At 36.7% G+C, this 6,827-nt stretch overlaps 1 non-coding gene across 1 annotated transcript; it reads right to left on the bottom strand.

Annotated features, from left to right (window-relative positions):
* Nucleotides 1-1,503: 1,503 nt before the first annotated feature.
* On the bottom strand, nucleotides 1,504-1,610 carry LOC131181737 (small nucleolar RNA R71). The gene has a single exon (XR_009150216.1). It is a non-coding gene; the product is annotated as a small nucleolar RNA R71 (small nucleolar RNA).
* Nucleotides 1,611-6,827: the final 5,217 nt, after the last annotated feature.

Below are 6,827 nucleotides of genomic sequence, written 5' to 3'. Positions count from 1 at the left end.
GATATTTTGTGGATTTTGATTGGGTAATCCATATTTTGTGGTCTTAATGAGTTTTATTCATTTCTTGTGTGCTTAATGACATGCTTAGTGTAGGATCCCATTAAGTGATGTTCTTAATCCATGGTTGAAGCTCCGAAAGGAGAAGGCCCTGTGATAGATAATCAAGAAATTGGACTTAATTAACTTAGACCTAGAAATAGGCTAAGGATTAAGAGGATTCACAGATTAATTAAAGAACTTAATGGGTCTTAATTAACTCTAAGTCCACGAAAGTAGGATTAGATTGATTAAGGCACTCTTTGTCTCACTCGAAAGGGAATTCAAAGGATTTAAGAATTAATCTCCTTAAAACCCATAAGTTTCATAAGATTGGTTAACCAATTTAAAATCCCAAAATAGCTCGAATATGAAATCCCGAACTCCGGAATCGCCTTTTTATCATTGTTAATTTTCAATTGAATTAAATTGCTTGCCATTTTAGAATCTTGGCATATTTGAACTTGCTTATTTCAATTTGATGCAATTTTAGTTTAATTAATACATTTGATGCAATTTTAGTTTAATTAATACATTGATGAATAGAATATTAATTTTGCACATATAGATTTCACATTCTCAATACCCATCAATTCATTACTTTAATTTCAAAAATACTTCGATTTAGTCAACTTTTATATCAAAAATTCAATCATTAACTCAACTCCTCGTGGGAACGATATCTTTACTGTATTACTTGTACGACCCGTGCACTTGCGGTTGAGCCACATCAAGTTTTTGGCGCCGTTGCCGGGAAGTTGTTTGTTTAAGATTGAATTCTTGATTATTTTAGTTGTTTATAGTTTTATCTTTGTTATCTTTTCATTTTGTGTTTGTTTGTTCTTTTTCAGGTACTTTTAATCTTTTATGAGAAGAGCTAGAAGCACAAGTGATACATCCTTATTGTTCAATCCTGAAATTGAGAAATTTTGTAAAGCAAACAAGAAAGAAACCAGAAAAAGAAAAGAAGCTTTGAGAGAAACCGAAATTGAAGCAGACATTGCTGATGAAAGAATTAGAATTGGTGTTGGTAATGCTGGAAATGGTCAAAACAATGAAGATGCAGCCCATGGTGAAGAAGTTGTTAATGCTAATCTGCCTAGGGGAAGTATGATGGATCATGCTTTTCCTCGTTTTGATGACTTGAGAGAGAGCATAGCAAGACCAAGAATTGATGCAAATAGTTACAAGATGGATTTTGGAGTTCTTCAAATGATTCAAAATTCTCAATTTGGAGGACATCCTTCTGAAAATCCACACACACATCTGAAGAAATTTGCTATGATTTGTGATATGCAAAAACAACCTGGAGTGTCTGATGATGCAGCAAGATTGAAGCTATTTCCATTCTCTTTGAAAGATAGAGCATTGGATTGGTTTGATTCTTTACCTCACAACTCCATTACAAATTGGGAGCAACTCACTGATGCATTTCTTACACAATATTTTCCACCTGGAAAAACTCAAGAATTGAGGAATCAAATAACAGCTTTCAGACCAAGAGAAGATGAAACTCTTTATGAATCATGGATGAGATGGAAGGAATTAGAGAGACTATGCCCACATCATGCCATTCCGAAATGGATGATAAACCAGAATTTTTACACAAATGTCACTCCTGCAATTAGAGGGATTATTGATGCTCAAACAGGAGGAGAATTTATTATGAAGCATGAAGATGAAGCTTATGAGCTATTGGAGAAAATTGCAAAGAATACTCATCTTTGGAGTAGTCCAAGAGGACCAGCTCCAACTCAAAAAAGGCAAGCTGCTGGAATGTATGATCTTGATCCATTCAACATGATTAATGCAAAATTTGAAGCACTTACAAATGTCCTTGCTAAGAAGATGGAAGATTTGAGTATGTTGCTTAGTTCATCATCATCATCTGGAAGTTCACAACAAGTGGCTTATGCAGAGGGAACCACCAGCTATGGAGTAGATTATGGAGAACAAGCAGCATATGTTGGTAATTATGGAAACAAGCAAATGGGGAATCCTTACTCTCAAACCTATAATCCAACTTGGAGGAATCATCCCAACTTTTCATGGGGAAATCAGCAAAGTCAAGTTCCAAATCAAAATTTTCAACCACAACAGCAACAAGGAGTTCCATATCAGCAAAATAGGCAACCATTGCCTAATTTTCAGCAGAAAAATATGAATCCTCTACCAAAACAGCAAGAACAAAATTCCACCACTGAAGCTTTATTGCAACAAATTCTTGCTAACCAAAATAAGCATGATGAGGAGATGAGAGAGATGAAAGCAAGGCTGGAACAGATGCAGACACATAACAGAATGCTGTAAAATCAGATTGCACAACAAGCATCTTCCTCAAGTACCAAGTCTTTTGAAAGCTTCCAAGTCAACCAGAAAACCCAAGAGAGCAGTGTCAAACTATTACTTTAAGAAGTGGGAAAGTTATAAATGATGAGAAGAGTGAAAACAGTGAGAAGAGAGAAAATGAGAAAGAAATTGATGAGAGTGAAAAACAAGAGAGTGCAGAAAAATGTAAAGAGAAAATTGAAGAGAAGGAAGAGAAGTATATACCTCCTGAGCCCTACAAGCCACAGCTTCCCTTTCCACAAAGATTTCAAAAAGCCAAGCTTGATAAGCAATTTGGGAAGTTCTTAGAGGTTTTGAAGAAGCTTTACATAAATGTACCGTTTGTTGATGCTCTTTCACAAATGCCCTCTTATGCCAAATTCTTGAAAGAAATTCTCTCAAATAAGAGGAAGCTTGAAGACCATGAGACTGTAGCCTTAACTGAAGAATGTAGTGCTATCCTCCAAAGGAAACTTCCCCCAAAGCTCAAGGATCCAGGGAGTTTTTCAATTCCATGCCACATTGGGGAATCATGTTCTACAAAAGCTTTATGTGATCTAGGGGCTAGTGTTAGCCTTATGCCCCTCTCAATTTATGAGAAGCTCAATATGGGAGATCTAAAGCCAACCCATATTTCTCTTCAGTTAGCTGATAGATCAATCAAGTATCCTGAAGGGATTTTGGAAAATGTGCCTTTGAAGGTTGGAAAGTTCTATATACCTGTTGACTTTGTCATCTTGGACATGGAGGAAGATTCTAATATCCCAATCATCTTGGGAAGACCCTTTCTAGCTATAGCAGGAGCATTGATTGATGTTAAGGGAGAAAAGCTGACTCTTAGGGTTGGTGAAGAGCAATTGGTTTTCAATATTAATAACTCTATGAAGAAGCATCATTCTGAAGCTGATACTTGCTTGAGAGTTGATATTATTGATGAGCTGGTTGAAGAACATTTCAGAAAGAAATATCCAGAAGATCCACTTGAAAATTGCTTGGTTCATGGAGGAGGCATAGACTATGACAACCCTCATGTGGCTGCATATGCTCAACACTTAGAGGGTAATCCACCATTCATTTCTGCTCCAGTTTTTCAACTCACACAAAAGGAAAAAGCAGAATCTAAGCAACCATCATTCAAGGAAGAAGATGCACCTAAGGTAGAATATAAGCAACTTCCTTCTCAGCTCAGGTATGAATTTCTTGGCACTAATAACACTTATCCAGTAATTGTAAATGCAAACTTGAGTACCTTAGAGGCTGATAAGTTGTTAAGAGTGTTGAGGCAATTTAGGAAAGTTTTGGGATACACCATAAATGACATTAAGGGAATAAGCCCACACTTTTGCATGCATAGAATCATTTTGGAAGAAAATTGTAAACCATCTATTGAACATCAAAGAAGGTTGAACCCAAATATGAAAGAAGTTGTTAAAAAGGAAATTTTGAAGTTGCTTGATGCAGGGATCATATACCCTATCTCAGACAGTACTTGGGTGAGTCCAGTACATGTTGTTCCAAAAAAGGGTGGAATGATAGTGGTCAAAAATGAAAATAATGAATTAATTCCCACTAGAATGGTGACTAGTTGACGAATGTGCATAGATTACAGAAAATTAAATGTTGCCACTAGAAAAGATCATTTTCCACTTCCCTTCATTGATCAGATGTTAGAAAGACTGGCTAGGCATTCTTACTTTTGCTATTTAGATGGATATTCGGGTTTTTTTCAAATCCCTATCCATCCAAATGATCAAGAAAAAACCACTTTTACTTGTCCATATGGAACCTTTGCTTATAGGAGGATGCCATTTGGGTTGTGTAATGCACCAGCCACTTTTCAAAGGTGCATGATGGCAATCTTCTCAGATTTCATTGAAGACATAATGGAGGTTTTTATGGACGATTTTTCTGTTTATGGATCTTCATTTGACATATGCTTGGCTAACCTTTCTAAAGTTTTGCAGCGATGTGCAGATACTGACCTTGTGTTAAACTGGGAAAAGTGTCATTTCATGGTTCAGGAAGGGATAGTGCTTGGACATTTGGTATCTAACAGAGGAATAGAGGTTGATAAAGCCAAGGTTGAAGTGATAGAGAAGATGGCTCCTCCTACCAATGTCAAAGGAATTCAAAGTTTCCTAGGACATGCCGGGTTCTACAGACGCTTTATCAAGGATTTTTCTAAAATAGCCAAACCTTTGTCTAATTTGTTAAGTATTGACACACCATTTGTATTTGACCAAGAGTGTTTGGATGCCTTTTGCAGGTTGAAGCAAGCTCTTATCACTGCACCAATCATGCAACCACCTGATTGGAGCCTACCTTTTGAAATTATGTGTGATGCTAGCAACTATGCAATTGGGGCTGTTCTTGGTCAAAGAAAGGACAAAAAGGCTTATGCTATTTATTATGCTAGTAGAACACTAGATGAGGCTCAAACAAATTATGCAACAACTGAAAAGGAATTTTTAGCAATTGTCTTTGCATTGGAAAAATTCAGACCTTACATTATTGACTCAAAGGTGGTTATATTTTCAGATCATGCAGCCATCAGGTATTTGCTCCGTAAAAAGGAGGCTAAACCTAGGCTCATTAGGTGGATTCTGATGCTATAAGAGTTTGATTTGGAGATTAGAGATAAGAAGGGAGCTGAAAATGTAGTTGCTGATAATCTTAGTAGGTTGAAATTGGATGATGAAGAATTGGATGAAATCCCTATTGATGAGTTTTTCTTGGATGAACAACTTTTCTCTCTTGTTGCTAAACTACCTTGGTATGCAGACTTTGTGAATTATCTATCTTGTGGAGTTTGACCTCTAGGTATGACATGGCAACAAAAGAAAAAGTTTTTACATGAGGTGAAATTTTATAGATGGGATGATCCTTTACTCTTTAGGAGATGCTGTGATGGTTTAATAAGGAGATGTATTCCTGATGAAGAGACACAGAGTATTATACATCACTGCCATGCTTCTGATTATGGAGGACATTTTGGAATCTCTAAAACAGCTAGTAAAATTTTGCAAGCTGGTTTCTTTTGGCCAAATCTTTTTAAGGATGTGAGGAAATTTGTGTTGGAATGTGATAAATGCCAAAGGAGTGGAAATTTGTCAAAAAGAGATCAAATGCCCCTAAATGATATTCTTGAAGTGGAATTATTCGATGTTTGGGGAATAGATTTTACGGGGCCATTTCCTCCTTCATTTGGTAATAGATACATCCTAGTTGGAGTTGACTATGTGTCAAAGTGGGTGGAAGCTATTGCAACTCCAACTAATGATGCTAGAGTGGTAGTGAAATTCTTGAAGAAATTTGTCTTGAGTAGATTTGGAGCTCCTAGGGCTATAATTAGTGATGGGGGTTCCCATTTTTGTAATAAGCAATTTGAGAGCTTAATGAGGAAGTATGGTGTAGTGCACAAGATAGCTACCCCATACCACCCTCAAACTTCAGGACAAGTTGAAATTTCTAACAGAGAGCTCAAACATATCTTGGAGAAAACAGTGAACAATTCTCGGAAAGATTGGTCTATCAAACTAGATGATGCTTTATGGGCATATAGGACTGCCTACAAAACCCCTATAGGAACTACTCCCTTTAGGTTGGTGTATGGTAAGTCTTGTCATTTACCTGTGGAGCTAGAACATAGAGCATATTGGGCCATTCAGACCTTGAATTTTGATCTTAAGCAAGCTGGTGAGAAAAGGTTATTACAACTTAATGAGCTTGAAGAACTGAGGATGGATGCTTATGAAAATGCCCGTATTTACAAAGAAAGAACTAAAGTTTGGCATGATAAGCATCTTAGGAAAAAGGAATTCAAAGAAGGTGATTTAGTTTTGTTGTTCAACTCTAGATTGAAATTGTTCCCTGGAAAACTTAAGTCAAGGTGGACTGGTCCATATAGAGTTTCTAAGGTTTTCCCTTATGGAGCAATTGAAGTTTGGAGTGAAAAATCTGGAAATTTTAAGGTCAATGGGCATAGATTGAAGCATTACATAACTGGAGACCCAATAAAGGGAGCAAGCTGTTATAAGCTCTCCAATCCCTCACCTCTTTTTCACTGAAATTCATGAAGAGTCCAGCTAAGGACTATAAATTAGCCCTCTTGGGAGGCATCCCAAGTCCTTTTATTTTGCTTTTGCTGATTTACTTTCATTTTCATTGATTTTGTTTTTATCTTAAATCTCCCCAAATTCAATTTTTGACATTGTTAAATCTTGTCCCTTGTAGATGTATTTCAATGAAGAAAGGCTGGTGAACTGTTGGGGAAGTGATTCTTAACTTGAAAATTTTGTCCTTCAAATTCTCCCAAAAACTGATTGGTTTTTGCTGCATAACCTGTGCAGGAGCTGCAATCTGGTTTATGCAGAGGAAAAATGAAATCTGCAGCAAAAAGGGTGTCTGCAGCAAATGGCTTGTGTTTTTGGTGAGGTTGGGTGTGTAACTTTTAAGTATATGTG

Source organism: Hevea brasiliensis, chromosome 7 (assembly GCF_030052815.1).
Source record: "Hevea brasiliensis isolate MT/VB/25A 57/8 chromosome 7, ASM3005281v1, whole genome shotgun sequence".
Lineage (NCBI taxonomy): Eukaryota > Viridiplantae > Streptophyta > Magnoliopsida > Malpighiales > Euphorbiaceae > Hevea > Hevea brasiliensis.
Note: the sequence above shows the minus strand (reverse complement) of the source record. Positions and strands in the feature narration are given on the sequence as shown.